The sequence below is a fragment of the Stenella coeruleoalba genome (genome assembly GCF_951394435.1).
Source record: "Stenella coeruleoalba genome assembly, chromosome: 1".
Classification (NCBI taxonomy): Eukaryota; Metazoa; Chordata; class Mammalia; order Artiodactyla; family Delphinidae; genus Stenella; species Stenella coeruleoalba.
The window spans coordinates 78,316,924-78,330,382 of NC_137169.1; the positions used below are offsets into that span (position 1 = coordinate 78,316,924).

The following is a 13,459-nucleotide window of genomic DNA, read 5'->3' on the forward strand; positions in this document are numbered from 1 at the left end:
GTACGCAGTATAAGGAAAGGTAAAGGGATTTCCCGCAGCTCCACCCGAGCCTTCCCTTCAGGTTCAAAACACGTTATGTAAATAACAAGTTACTCTGGGTGCACATGTGAGAAGGCAGTGGTCCGACACATAAATGTACTTCCAAAGTCCCTTGCATGTGCACCTGGATAGCCCTAAGCTCCTCTGCCGTCTCTTGAAAACAGCCCCCCGCTTTTCTAGCCCCAGCCGAGCGGGCCGGGCGGCCACATGGCGCGCTCCCGGGGTGATGGCAGCCGCGCTTTGTTTCCATCAGCAAGGGGTGAGTCACAGGCCCCCGCAGTCCCTAAGCTGGGCAAACACTCGGGCCGAGGCTGCTGCAAATTTAACAGCAGGAGCAACTACCGAAGCAGCTGCTGCCCTCTTCTCCCCTTCCTCCTTCTCCTCAGCCGCCACCGCCGCCGCACGGCCAACGCCTCCGCCTCCTGCCTCCGCCCAGTCCCCTCCTTCTCCCCCCGCGAACTTAGTCAGCGGTTCGCGCCGCCGCGCCCCGATTGGCCGGCGGAACACGCCGCGTCACAATGGAGCCGGTTGGAGGCGGTGAGCCTGGCAGCGCTGGGGCTTCCCGCTGAGCCCGCAGCAGCCGGCAGCAAGGAAGTGCGGGCGCGGGGCCGCCGCCGGCGCGCCCGGAGCGGCGCGGGGCGCACCCCGCGAGGAGCGCCGGATCCCGGGGCCGGAGGCACGCAGGTAGGTCGGGGCGAGACGCCCCTGGTCACCGAGGAGGAGCCGAGCCGACCCAGTCGGTGGGGGCGGAGGACCGGGTGAGGGGACGCAGCAGGTGGGGGTGGCCGAGCAGGTGCGGTTACCTGTCCGCGCCTCACCTGCGAGCCGGGCCTGCGGGCAGGTGGCTGGACTAGAGAGATGAGGCGCGGTTTTGCCACTCCCTCGTCTCTGGGCTAGAAGTGATACCCCCGAGGGACTTCTGGGTGCTGGGATCATTCGGGGCAGGAGGAGTGGGCGGCGCGACGGTGCGGTCGCATGTCTCCCCCAGCAGTCACGGCGCCGCACCTGAGTGTGAGTCCTCAGGGTGGTGCGGAAACCGGGTTCTGGTTTCCTGGGCTGGAGTCTCGCCCTCCCTAGATGAGCAGACCTCTCCGGAGGGCGTCCGCGCTTGGGTCGCTCTCCTTTGCCCCCTGCCCTGGCGCTGTTGGTTGGCAAACATTTTCTGCGCGTGGGAAATCTACAATTGTTCGCCTACAGTTTAACGGTGGTGTTGGCATTCGTTTGTTTGAAGGAGAAGGGAGCAACCTATACCCATTTCGAGGGAGTAGCTAAGAGTTTCCCCTTACTGGGCTGCAGTTGAGCAGGTGCTGAGAGGTCAGAAGGGGGGAGGCTGGGTGTTGGCTCATCACTCTGTGTCCTCACCTGACTTCCCAAAGTCCATAGGTTGCCTTTAGTCAGATGACATTTGTGGAAGACTTCTTTGTGGTCAGAAAGACTCCCTCTCAGCAGCCCCCTTCCCACCCCCCCCAAAAAAAGGATAAACCTGATTTAAAAACGAAAACCTACCTGTGAACTTCCTTGAATAAATTCGCCTTGCCAAAAACTGTTTTTTTAAGTCCGTAAAAAGATATCGGTATGAAAATTTTATTTATTTATTTTTATTGATTTTTTTTGCGGTACGCGGGCCTCTCACTGCCGTGGCCTCTCCCGTTGCGGAGCGCAGGCTCCGGACGCGCAGGCCCAGAGGCCATGGCTCACGGGCCCAGCCGCTCCGCGGCATGTGGGATCTTCCCAGACCGGGGCACGAACCCGTGTCCCCTGCATCGGCAGGCGGACTCTCAACCACTGCGCCACCAGGGAAGCCCTGAAATTTTTAAATTGCAAATAGTTAACCAACTTAAAATAGGCAAAGTGTACACTGCTTTCTAAGAGGAAATGAAATGGTATGTGCCTTTATCAGACTGTTAGGTCTCCTAAAACCTAAGTGTCAGGTTGTAGTACACAGAAGCAATCAAACTGCAGTATAATTGTTTAAAAATTCCAGTACCCTCCACTTGCTGAGTTTCCACCTCCTGAGAACCGAAAGTGCTCTTTGATTTGTGAGTGCCAAGGTGACTTTCTTTTGCCCCTGGCTTCCCTAGTCAACAGCTTCACCCTTGAAGGAATATAAAATGTCAGCCAATCCTACAAGTGCCTGGGCCCCTAACATATCAGACGTTACTCTTAGTTCAGGTAATGAGGGGGACAGTGTTGTTGCTGAGTGTACAGTTGAGTCATGATACCTACTATCCATCTACTACATGTTAGAATTAAATTTACTATTCTTTGAAACGTTCTTTTTTTCTTAAATTGGAAAAGTGTTCCAACATGTCCAGCCTAACAGGAAGATTCTCACATTGGGAGTGTTTTCATTTGACTAGTTAAGATTTGCTTTTTAAAGACCATTCCCCTCCCCATTGCTGTTTCATTCCTCCGAATCCTCAGAATGAAAGCACCAACGTTAATTAAAATGAAAAGGGCCCTAATCAATATCACTGGAAAAGAGTACCAGGTCTTTCAAGTTTTTTTTTTTTAAATAGAATTTATTTTTTAGAGCAGTTTTAGGTCCGCAGCAGAATTGAGAATAACTGAGTTCCCATGTACCCCCTGCTCCCATTCATGCATAGCCTCCCCCATTATCAACATCCCCCACCAGAGTCAGTACACTTGATACAATAGATAAACCTACACTGAGACATCATTATCACCCAAAGACCATAGTTTAGATTAGTGTTCACTCTTGGTGTTGTACATGCTATGGGTTTGGCCAAATATATAACAACATGTATCCACCATTATAATATCATCAGAGTATGATACTATATCATATTATCACTGCCCTAAAACTCCTCTGTGATCTTCCTATTCATCCCTCCTGCCCCCCCAACCCCTGGCAACCACTGATATTTTCACTGTGTCCACAGTTTTCCCTTTTCCAAAATGTCTTATAGTTGGAATCAGTCTGTAGCCTTTTCACATTGGCTTCTTGCACTTAGTGTTATGCATTTAAGTTTCCTCCATGTCTTTTCATGGCTTGATAATTTTTCTTTTTAGTACTGAATAATATTCCGTTATCCCTCCACATTTTTTTAGGCTGTGTGGGTATTTTCCTGCAGTGGTTTGAAATTTGTGATTTTTTGTTTTGTTTTCTGGAGTTGAAGGTTGGAAATAATATGTAGAAGATTCTTGCTTGAGCCAAAATTTTTATTTATAAAAAAGTTTTTGTAATTTTAAAATCTTTTTTGATGGTATCCAAGTATTTTTATGTTCCTTTTTGATTTTTTACTGCCCATAAAAAATAGCCTATTTAATATCTGATGTTCATTTAGTGTTTCTCAAGTTGAATTTCCAAATTTATTTTTTGCTTCTCTTTCCAGCATCCTTCTAGCTTACACTGATATTATCAGAAACAAATGTATGCTGAATCTGTCGTGTTAACTCCAGACTCGGTGGCATGGTTTTCATTGCCTCCTATATAGCATGTCCCTCGCTGCTCTCCTGACGCAGGGAGTATTGCTTACTCTGCAAACAGTACAGACCTGCGACCACTCATAGGAATTTGGGAGGCCCAATTATAGTATAGAATTTCTTTAACCAGTTGTAAAATGCATTCTAATTTCTGTCATGTCTGTTTTCATATTGCTGCCTTTTCTTTTATTGCTATTGCCCACTTGCATTTTATTCCCTATCTATATTTTCGAAACTTCCTACACGCCTTTATTATGACTTAGGTTTTCTTCTCGTGTTTAAAATAATGTCTTTGGCAGACATAACAACTTATTTTTCCTTTTCTGGATCATTAAGATTGATCTTAAATAAAATTAGACCTAACTCCAATCACTGTATCTCTCTGCTAAGTTCTTTTCAGTGCTGTTCATTTAGAAATTGAACAAAGGGTGATAATAAACTCCCTGTTCTATGACTTCCTCTTATTTAGGATTCTACTCAATTGCAACACAATTTAAATTCACTTCTGCAATGCTGTTGTGAACCCATGTAAAGGAAATGAATTAAAATGAGTTGTCAGAGCTTCAACCTTGACCTTTACTTTGGCCTTTTTGGTCTTGATATGGGTCATGTGATTCTGCTTGATATGGATCATATGATTCTGCTTGTTTCTTTCCAGACTGTGTATCTTTGAACTTCATCTCCTGCTTCTTCAATTTCAGGATTCCTTGTAATTCTTTGTTGTTTGTTTCATCCTGTGGCCATTTTCAGGGCTGTATTCTTCAATGCCCACTCCTCGGTCAACAGCATCTTTCAGAGACATTATCAGCTACACAGCTTCTATTTCTCTTCTCTTTCCAGCTCCATGCAGGTGACTGAGATCTTCCTCAGTCCATCTACGATGGAGACTAAATTTTTTACTGTCGAGTAGCATATTCCCTTTGATTGTCTCAGGTGTGCAGATTTGAAAGCATATTCAAACCTTCCTTCTTATTTCTTTCAAATTTTTTTCAGCATTTTTACATCTCCCCCTCAAGTCTATTGCAGATTATAATCAGGAGTTCTTCAGGCTTCTGCCTAAGAGCGTGAACTGTGCAGACTGATGAGCCTGGGTCTGAACCCTACGCTATCACTTTGGATGGGTTGCTGGATTAGTTAAGATTAGCTGTCAGTTACAGAGACCTCAAAGAAAAATTGCTTAAACAAAGTGATGTTTGTTTCTCTTTTACATTAAAAAAAAAAAGCTTATGGAGAGACAGTCCAGAGCTGGTATTATGACTTTACAGGTCCTCTGAGACCTAGGCTGGTTCCACCTTTTAGAACTACCAAACATCAAATGAGGCCCTCAATCTCATGGTCCTAAGCGGAACTTCAGCCATCACATCCAGGTTCCAAGTGTAGAAGGGAAGATGAAAGGAAGGGAAGAAGATGGGAAAAAGCAAGAGCCCAGGGTCTCTTAAGGAAATTTCCTGGAGGCTGTCATACATTTCTTGTTAAATCTCATTGACCAGACTTTAGCAATATGACCTCATCTAGCTGGAATAGAGACTGGAGAATATTGTCCTTACTGGAGACAACCTTATGCCCAGCTAAAAGGTGGGATTTTCGCATCCTTAGTGAGATGGGGGAAAGGAACATTGGAGTAGTCGAACACCACTGTTATTCTACACCTTTTTTTTTTCTTGACTATTGTTATCCATCTCACAGGATTCTTAGGATTAAAAGAACTCTTAACATGAAAGCATCTAATCCAGTATCCAGTATCTGGCATAAAACAAGCTTTCAGTAAATGTTAGTTCATATTCCTCCTTATTCCTTGTTCATGAATTGTCTCATTTCTCTACTACCACATCGTTGGCATCCAAATCCTATTTTAAATACTGGCCCCAATCGATGGTACTAGACTGTAGTCTTGTACCTTATCATGGGAGGGAGCAACGCCTTATTACTCAATGTCACACCTATTTCTTAGCTTATAGTGTGGCTTAGATTTAAGATATAGCTCTTGGAATCAAAACGATCTGGGTATGAATCCTGGCTCTCCCACTTACTCAGTATGCCTCTTGCATCCTCAATTTCCTAATCTGTAACCTGGGGGTAAGATTCAGATATGAGGAGTAAATGAAAAAAATGTATGTAGATTACCTAATAAACTGTGCCTGATGAAGTAAGTGGTAGCTTTTCTTTTTTAATTTGGCCTAATCTAGATGAACCTTTTTGAAAATGAGCTCTTATTCCATTAAAAAAAAGTTTTAAAATTGGTCACCTCCATACATATCCAAATGAGTATTGTTAAATTGTTAGTCAGACTTTTTGAGAATTGTCCCCAAAATCAGTTTAAACCTAGCAAAGTCTTTCCTGTATGTGTGTGTGTGTATATATATGTGTGTATATATATATATATATATACATATATATATATGTATATATATATATATATATACACATATATATATATATAAACCAGAATAGCTCAGCTTTAACCTTTTCCAGCGTTGATTTGAATGATTTTTTGCCACATGCACTCTCAGAAGCAGAAACGTTCCACCAATGAGTATATTTCATAGTATTTTTTTCCAGCAGCTATTTGTTAAGCACCTACTGTGTGCCAGACACCGTGCCGGGTTCTAGGGACACAACAGTAAGCAAAAATGCACGTGGTCCATACCACCATGGAGGTTACAGGTTACTGGGGGAGACAGGAGAATCAATCACTGCAAATACATGAAAAATTGCTACTACCAACATTATTAGGAAGGAGATATACAGGTGTCGTGAAAGTATGTGCAAGCGTCTTATGGTTGGAGGTTGTATGGTGACTTTAGGAACAAAAATTGGCCAGGGAGCGGGAGCAGAGATGTTGTGGAAGTGTGGCTTGAAATGAGCTTGGACGTGAGATGAGCCTGCCTTAAGCAGGGATCAGAGTGTGCCACAGGTTTCCAGCACCGTTCCAAAGCGGCCGTAATGTTTGGAGTCATCTTTAAGTGTTCATAATATATAACTTCTCCATGTGATCCTCTGAAAGGGGTCACCTAATTCAGGAACAATTTAATTCTTTTCTAATTTATTCATGCTATATTGACAGACTTTAAATTCAGCTACTTTTTTCTTTTGGATACACCAAGCAGATGCATCTGAGAAAACTGGCTGTAAAGTAGGATCTTTTCAAAGAGGGTCAGAGGGTTGATCTGCATCACCCTTAGCGAGGGGAATTTGAAGGCATTTGGCTGAATGGGGGCACATGAAGGAATGTTGGCAGAATAGGTAGACCACAAAGCAGCAGTGGAAGATGACCACAGGAGGGGAGGCGTAGGCAGTGTGTGCCAGAGAGCTGGCTGGACTGCTGTGCTTGGGATGCGCGTCTCAGAGCCAGCAGGCAGCCGAACATCCGGTCTCTCCAAGGCTTTCAGGCTCTCATTGACAGGACCCAGCTTGGCACCTTGGCACTGGGGTACCATTTCTCCTTATCCTCTCCAGCTGAGCTCATGGGGCATCCTTTGGGGAAAATGTTACCTCTCTAGTCCCTTTGAGGGCCTTGGAGGGTGGCTGGGAGGCTCTGCTCCCGTGTAACATGTGAGGACATGACGGAGCCTTGGGGGCAGAATCGCCTGCCATTGGACTGCAGGTTATTTCTTGCTCTGAGCAGATGAATTCTGTTCATCTGAAGATTTTAAAGTTCATCTCTCTAGGCAAAACTAAGTGAGTTTGTTCCTGGCCCTATTTCAATGCCGAAATAGGCAACTGAGCAATGACTTGTCTTCGAAAAGTGTGAGTCATGATGCAGTTTCTGGATGCACAATGCTGTGCTTGGTGGGCAGGTTCCCAGAGTATTTATGCTCTGCTAGCACTGCCCTAAGGGGGCTCAAGGCTTTCACCTCCGCCCTCCCAGGAATGCCTTTGGAGCTGGGGCTTCCTGTCGCTCACCACTTGCCAGTATTTGGAATTCCTCCTCCAGGGCACACCAACCTTGTTCCTACCTCTGGGGCTTCTCAGTTGCTGCTCTCTGCCTGGACGCTCTTCTCTTATGAATCTGCGTAGCTGCTTCCTTCTCAATGGAAGGCCAGCTCCAATGACCTCAGGTATAGTTTCCCTGATCACCTCAGATAAAGTACCCTTGCCATTCTCCGTCCTAGCCTTTCAGGCTTTGGTTTATTGTTTGCTGGCTTGTTTATCTTCTGTTTCCCTCCCCGCCCACGCCAGAATACAAGTTACGGGAAAGCATGGATCTTGGCTCGCTTGTATATCTGCCCTTAAGCCTGGTGTGTCCTGGACTCCCCAAACTGCTACATGTGATTTGGGGCAAAAAAAAAAATTACCCCTTTGAACTTAAAATGGGGATGATATCACCGGTGCTACCTGCCTTATAGAACAGGAAGGGCCTGGAGTTAGTGTACCAAAGATACCTTTTCCCCCACCAAAACTTGCTAATCATCTTTAGATTCCATATTTTTGCAAATAGCAATACCATTTACCCAATTACATAACCCTAAAATGCGTAGAACTCACTCTGGGCTTCTCTTTGCTTTGTTCCCCCCTTAACTGCTCCTTAAAGGATGGTGACCAGTTTGTCCAGAGGCCACACCCTTAAGGTACCTCCCAACAGTGCCCTTCCTTTACAGTCTCTTGACTGCCTTGAGTCTTTTCCAGGACTGCTGCTAATTGCCTCCAAATGGTAGTTCAGTTTGTAGTCTTTCCTATCTTCCCCCCACAAAATTGGCTGTTCACACAACAGGAAAATAATCATTGTGAAAGGCAAATTTCATACCACGACTACCTGGTTTAATAATCCTTTAATGACTTGCTTTGCCAAAGGATGGATTCCAAATGCCTTGGAGAGCCATATAATACAGTCTTCCTCCGTCTGCTTCTACAACTCTCCAGCTTCACCTCTCACTGCCCCCCGCTCCCCCCACCCCCGTCATTTCTAAATCACCAACGCGTGCACCATGGACACAGCGTGCACAGTAACACCCCCATGCACCAGCCATCCTAAACTGTCTGCAGTGCAGAGGAAGGTACAAGGTAGCCAGATGGCTTCACTCTGTGGCTTTTTTTTCCTTTTCTCTCTCTGTGTTCATATCCCCTTGTCAAACACCTGCCCATCTTTCAAGAGTCAGTTCAAGCATACCTATTGTGAAAGACCATTCCAGACCCTTCCCTCTGCCTACCACTCGTAGGAGCTCCTGAATCCCTTCCCTGTGTTGCCTCTGATGCTTGTGCATCTGTTATATTCCCTCTGCCAGAGAATGCCTCTGCCTTCTCCTAGGTGCTCCTTCATGATAAAGGATGAATTTTGTTCATCTCCCGAGTGAGCTTCCTGAGCCAGGCATTATACCTGGCATGTAAACTGATATGTGGGAAAGAATTAGGCAATAAAATTCAGTATACTTATTATCTAGTCCAGGGCTTTGTTTCAATAATGTACTTTTGACTGGTATTTGGAAATCTGAAAGATTTCCTTGAAGGTTAGAAGTAGGAAGAAGAGTTATTGTATATATGCTGTTAATAGATATCAGTTGAATGACCAAAATATTTTGTTAATGAGCTAGTGTTTACTGAACGTTTACTGTGTTTAGAGTTCTGGATTTGGCCATTTGCAGGGGATGCTTGACTCAGGGGTTGGACTTTACTGAAATAATTATGGCTCTTTCTATTAGAAGTCAAAAGTTTAGATGGTCAACACAGGTTCTTGGCTTACAGGCAGTTTAGGATCCCCAAGGGTGCTTTCAATTCCAGGCTTTGGGGACTAAACTTGGGCACAGAGGACAGCAAGATAGAAGCAACTTTTTTTTTTTTCGGTACGCGGGGCTCTCACTGTTGTGGCCTCTCCCGTTGTGGAGCACAGGCTCCGGACGCGCAGGCTCAGCGGCCATGGCTCACGGACCCAGCCACTCCGCGGCATGTGGGATCTTCCCGGACCGGGGCACGAACCCATGTCCCCTGCATTGGCAGGCGGACTCTCAACCACTGCGCCACCAGGGAAGCCCCCTTTTTTTTTTTTAATCTGGCTGCATGGGGTCTTAGTTGTGATATGTGGGCTCTAGTTCCCTGACCAGGGATTGAACCCAGGCCCCCTGCATTGGGACCGTGGTGTCTTAACTGCTGGACCACCAGGGAAGTTCTTAGAATAAAGGAATTTAGAATAAAGTGTCTGATAATGATTTTTGTCCAGTACCCCCTAAAAGGATTTTGAAACACTGTGTCCTCTCCTCATACATTTTAGAAGTTAATGTCTAAATTTTTTTATAGTTGTAAAAAATGGCACTTCTGATATTATAAATATTGATTTAAAAAAACACTCTTTTTAATGTACCCAGTGGAAGCTAAATTAAATACCACAGTGATTTCATATCTACCGTGTCATCCATTTAAAAAACACACAAACAAGCTGGTCTAGAAAAGCTGGGAATTTTTACATAGTTGTTTCCCTTGTGGAACTCATTTCATTCTTCTTCTATATAAGCTAATCCCCATTTGACAGTCTTATGTTTGAAAATCTTTCATTGATTACCTTATCATACTCTTGTGATGCACATATATACACACTATATTTTTTTTAAGTTCTTGTGACAATAAGCCTCTAAATGTTAAACAAAATTTCACTTGGATTGAGTTTTTATGATTTTGACTAATATACGATTGACCAGAACAAGTATATTAGAATTTTGGTGAATAAGTATTAAGCATAGGTAAAATTTTATGGAAAATAACTTCTCAGTGAGATGCCTGGGGCTTAAAAAGAGTTTACTTATGCATAAGTAAACTTATTGCTAAAATAAGATAGGCTTCATAATCAAGGCTTCTTTTTAAGTGTCAATGCTTAAGACACCTTACCACATATATAAGTGCATGGGAATGAAGGCAGTATAATTCCACTCTATTTTTTAAACTCCTGAGGTGTATGACAAAAGTTACCTAGTGATTGATCACAAAAATGATTTTCCATGTTCTGTTGTCTTAACAACTTGATTGGGTCTCCGTCCAGTGTTGTTTGAAGCAAAGAAATGGATACGTTCCCCAACTCCCAAAAGGATTTCTCAGTCTTGAAAGTCAATCACTTTCTTAACATCTAGAACCCTACAGGTATTTCAAATGACCCTCAGCTTGGAGCCCTGGAGATTTTTACTCCCCAAGGCAATGCACCACAAGCAGACTCCTGAGAAATGAGATGTTTACCTTTCTTGTGGAACGTGGGGAGCGGATGACTGTGAAAAGGGAAAAAAGGGAGATGGCCAGAAGGAACCAGCTGGACATCAGGTGTTCTGAAGCACATACTTTTAGACGAGGGTTAATTGGTGATCTGGAAGTAGATTCTACCAGAGTGCTCCTCCTTTCCAAAAACAAAAAGCCCCCAAACCCCTTACCCCACTTTGAAGATCAGCTGGTTTGGGTGCTAAAGAAAACTTTTCAGTCAAATTCGCTTGTCAACTCTAAGGAAAAAGGCCCCAATAGGCCAATTTAAAGATTTCTTCTTGGTGGACAAAAACATTCAAAAGGGAAAGAACATGGTTAGAGCTTATCACTCTTTAAAGATTTGATGGAAGCTAATTTGATACCAAAGTGATAGAATCACCATTATCCATTTTAGGGATGTACACTCAAACTCTCCTAGAATATTTAGAAATAATACATAATTTTTTATACGCATTGTTAGACTATATACAAATAGAATGTTGGTAAGGATCACCAGGTGCTTGACTGACAGTCACCTAGGTCAGTGGGTGACTGATTTCTAAGAGCAAGTCTTAATCCCATTGAAAAAAAGTTTTCTGCAGTGTTTTATCAGGAATGCTAATTTCTTTCCAAGAGGAGGTTGTGAATTACATGCAAAAAAGTTTGGTCCCAGGCTAGGTTTGGGACATTTTTTTCTTTACAGAGTAATGCATTCTGAAGGGAGAGGAGTTGAGCCTGGCTATCATTCCCATTGATTAGTAAGTCTTTATTGGGTCCTCCTGGATCCTGGATGCTCTTGACACCCTGTATGTAAGGACACTGTACAGATGTCCCCTGTGCTCTTGCCTTCTCCCAGCAGCTTGTAGCAGATCCTACTGAAACACCTTACAGGGACCCCCCACCACATTGCTTGCTCTATTATACATTTGTACATCACTTCTAACATACTGAAGCATTTATACGCACGTTTATTCTCCTGATGACCTGTGGGAGATGGGGCAAGTGTTATTCCCAGGGTACAAATGTGGATACTGAGTTTATAAGGGGATTGTGGCTTGTCTCAGCAGCCTCTGCAAGTTAGCTGTAGATCTGGTACCTGATGAAACAACTTTTTCTACAGTATGTTGCCTGCCTCCTTTTCCCAGATGTGTTACTTTATAGAAGGCTCTAAAAATTGAAAAGCTTGCCTTAATGTGATCATATGAAGATTAAGGAAGACAGATACGCTCACAAAATGCTTAGTAGAGTACATTGCTCTTAGCAGGCCCCCAGATTTTTTTTTTTTTTTGCGGTACGCGGGCCTCTCACTGTCGTGGCCTCTCCCGTTACGGAGCACAGGCTCCGGACGCGCAGGCTCAGCGGCCATGGCTCACAGGCCCAGCCGCTCTTGCAGCATGTGGGATCTTCCCGGACCGGGGCACGAACCCGCATCCCCTGCATCGGCAGGTGGACTCTCAACCACTGCGCCACCAGGGAAGCTCCCCCCCGCCAGATTTTTTAAAAGAAAAAAAATGTATTTGAATTTTGGGTCTGCCATGCTTCATTTTGTGGATTAAGAAAAAACTTATTCAATATTTTTTGAGCACTTAATATTTGCCAGGCACTGAGAATAAATCCAACAATGAAGAAAACAGCATGGAGCGTACATCCTAGAGGAGGGAAGATAGACGATAAGCAAATCCAACATATAATATCATGTACTGAGTGCTCTGATGAACAGTGAAGCAGCGTACAGGGCTAGAGAGCGGTTGGCGGCTGGTAGTGGTTGGTGACACAGGGTGGTCAGGGAGAGCGTCCCTTGGGTGAGGACTTTTGAGAAGACCTGAGTATTACACTCACCTGAGTCTGAGCTCAAAGCCTTGAGTTTATTTGGGTAAGTTGATTCAAGTCATGGTATTGTAGAGTTGTGTGGAAGAGATCTTACAGAGTATCGATTTTTAACCTTTTTATATTATAGGTATCCTTGAGGGTCTTTCCCAGAATACTACACACATATGCATAACATTTTAACATGCCTTGAAATCATCCTTAGAACACCTCAAGTTCATATCCCTGTTCCATCTCAGTTTTTCTTTTTACTGATAACACATTAAGGTTGAAAAAGGCAAAGTAAAAATCATCCAGTGTCACAGCTAGTTAGCGGCTGAGTCAAGGACCTAAGATTCCCATAAAGTTGTCCATTGCTTTTTCTGCTAAACTCTCTAAGTTGCTAGTGTTAAACTCTCTCAATTTGGTCCATAAAGCATCTCTTGTTTTTTCATACATACACCATTTTTATTTACGTAGAAAACCTCCCCAAGTAGCTTATGTGGCCAGTGTGGCTCCTTGTTCTATTTCCTGACCAGTAACAATATAAATAATATCCCAAGCATTCCAAATGTCCTAGAAAATTATGAACAAGGAGGACTCAGGCTGGCAGTAGAAAAGGAAAAGACAAACAAAAACCAAAATAGAGACCTTGGAGTGTGAAGATGTTCTTACAGACAGCAGAGGGCCTGGAGGTGGGAAAGGCCTTGTCCCAGTTTTGACGGGACGGGGACAGGGACTCCCTAGGGTGAAACAACAGTCACCCTCACCGCTCCACCCAGTGATTTCCTCTGGGGATATTTTGTACAAAAACTTGGAAGATAAACTTGTCACTTTCAGGAAAATGTTCATTGTATCAACTTATCTTCCCAGCCACACTTCCTTAACAGATGTCTCAACTTTTAGTACAACAAAATAACCAAAAATTTTAAGTAGTAATCATACACGCTGTGGAACTAATGTGTAATTTCCAAAATTGGATGCTGTGTAAAGATTTTGATTTGCACACAAGATT

At 43.9% G+C, this 13,459-nt stretch overlaps 1 protein-coding gene across 2 annotated transcripts in view; it reads left to right on the forward strand.

Moving 5' to 3' along the window:
* The first annotated feature begins 583 nt into the window (after positions 1–583).
* Positions 584–13,459, forward strand: part of LRRC8B (leucine rich repeat containing 8 VRAC subunit B) — a 74,231-nt gene continuing 61,355 nt past the window's right edge. For both annotated transcript variants that reach the window (XM_079904310.1, XM_079904311.1), the window contains exon 1: positions 584–723. The gene's annotated coding sequence lies outside the window, so the exon portion shown is untranslated. The remainder of the gene's footprint in view (positions 724–13,459) is intronic.